This window comes from Melanotaenia boesemani, chromosome 21 (assembly GCF_017639745.1).
Source record: "Melanotaenia boesemani isolate fMelBoe1 chromosome 21, fMelBoe1.pri, whole genome shotgun sequence".
Classification (NCBI taxonomy): domain Eukaryota; kingdom Metazoa; phylum Chordata; class Actinopteri; order Atheriniformes; family Melanotaeniidae; genus Melanotaenia; species Melanotaenia boesemani.
Window position 1 is genome coordinate 18,971,731 of NC_055702.1, and position 2,653 is coordinate 18,974,383.

Below are 2,653 nucleotides of genomic sequence, written 5' to 3' on the forward strand. Positions count from 1 at the left end.
TGGGAAATATTTTGTAATGTGAAAGCATTTAGTTTAAAAATTTAAACATATTTAAAAAAATATAAAAAAATATGTTGATTTTTTAATGTCACAACACTTTTGTTTTAATTTTATACAAATTTATTGAAAAACATATTTGATGAATAAATCTATTAATTTTATTTATCTTTGTATCTTAGGTCAATAATGTTCTGCATTTCAGCCTTTGAAGCTAGGAGCTAAGTTCTTACAGTCAACAGTGGACAAAATGTTTTGCTTACCTTAAATCACGTTAGTGTGAGTAGTGAGTAGTGTGATAGTTGGTATAAAAGTGAAGTTATGAATGTTTGAGATTCTGAAATTTAATTTAGTCAAAGACCTGCTGGGATTATTATAGTATTGTTTTTCAGGAAGGTCAACTTTTATCACCATCTATGAGCTATTAAGGGCGCAGTTGTTAAGAACACATTTAGAAACACACCTTTTGTCTTACCTGCACTAATTACTCTGACTACACATGAGGTAAACATTTAATGTCCGTAGTTCTACTATAGATATTTGGCTTGTTTTGGTAAAGTGCCTCAGAAAGATCTAAGATGTGTGGTTGTTATTATTGGAAAATGATCCATGGTAGCCATGCCTTTACTTAATGTTATAAATTATTCCCAATGATCAGAGAAATTATGTACTGACACACAAACCACTCGTTTTCAAACTTCACTTGATTATCAAGTGAAAATGGCATCAAAGTAAATAATTGTGGGCATGGCTATTCTCCCAATATTTCCACAGATCTTAAACTTTCACAAGTATTTATACTGGGAAAAATGATCAGAGAAATTCAGAGAAATGTAGCTGTAACTGCTTTAACTGTTCTGAAGTTCAGATCTGAATCTGTTTCTTTAAGATGGAATTTGAACTTGAGCATGTTTTAATACCTTTTTTTATATGCATAATATAAAAAATCCTAATTCTTTCTCAAGAGGACAATTCAATCTTGCATAGACTTTTATATAGAAAACTATGGAGTATGCATGCAATTATTATTAGATTTTTAGTATTTATTAGTGAAATTGACTGTAATTTTGAATTAGGTGATGCATTATTGCACAGACATTGTGTGTGAGAGGACGAGTATACATGTTACCAAAGTATGGTGGTGTTTGTGTGAGATTATGAAATTATGTTAGAAACCAAGTTTAAATTATCTCAATTATCAATATGAAGTTAAACAGCATCACAGAATACATGTAATGCTGAGGCCGCTAGATTCTTGGTCTGTGTATACCTTTTTTCCAATATAATTTCCAAGATATGTGTGTGGTCTTAAAGTTTAGCACTGACACCTTTATGTGAAATTATAAGCAAAACTACCATAGCTGACATCCCAACTAAAACATGCGATAACTAAATCAGTAAGATGACAACATTATGAAACTGTGTAGACAATTTTTTTTTTTATTGAGAAAAAATTACTACACCAGTCAATACATGGCAAGATACTCGGAAGAAAGAATGTAGCAGTAACTGTCAGTGTGATGGGTATGTGTACATCAGTGAGTCTATATGGATCAATAATCAGTTCCTCAATCATACAATTACATTCATAAACAGCAAAATTGTGGCAAAAAAAAGTCATTTTCAAACAATGAACCCACATTATTCTCAAACAATTCAGTTGTCTATCAGTAAAGCACAATAATTGTGCATAATGTGCACACAAATGTTACATAAAACATCTTTGTTTCATTACACGGTCACTCTGCCCATTTAAAATATATATCAGCATTTTAATCTAAATCAGAGTGGGAACCATGGCTCAAAATGAGCACTGTTGTATTAAGGGGGCACTTCCACAGAGCGGCCTTCTGTATACATATTTATTTAAATACTTCATACAAACTTATTGTATATAAATAGCCTTCTTATGTAAAACTGCATTCAAAATACAAACCCTTGTCCCAACAAGTCACGCTCCCTTCATTCTCACCACTTCTGTATATCACAAGTGTGTCTTAAGAAGACAAAAATAATTACAATAAAAATAGAAAGTCAGGTAAGTCAGGAAGACGGCCTGGGTGCTTGTCTGTTTCATCCCTATCGGCTCACAATTGTGAGGTTTCTTCTTATTTGTATACAACCACAGTTGATGCTTCAAGGTCAAGACACTATTTCTTCTTAAACACATTATTTTTATACATTATACAGCATGTGTTTTGTGGCAAAACAAACCTTTAATCAGTTTTTAGCATTTGAAACGTTTTAAATATGGTGGTGAGGTGTTACAATTTAGACGAGAGGTTTGATTAATCAAATCCATTTTTGATGTGCCTTTAACATATTTCCTCATTATTTACAACTAAAATCATGTTAGTTTTTCCTGGAAGTGCCTGGATTTTAGCTGAATAACCCCCTGTACATGTGAGGAATTCACAGGAAATGAGGAATATATGTTATCCAGTGCTCCCCTCCCTCTTCTCTCATTCGTATTGTTTGTCATCTTGATGGCATCTCTACATGGTGAAGTTTAAACAGGGTCCAAACCTTCATTTTGTAGTAAATTCTCTTTGTTAAACTTTTTCATAATTCCTTTCAGTCCATATGTGGATTCTGTCATGTTTCCCTTTTGAGTTTAATGCAAAGCACAAACTAGCAGAAACACACACTCAAGAAG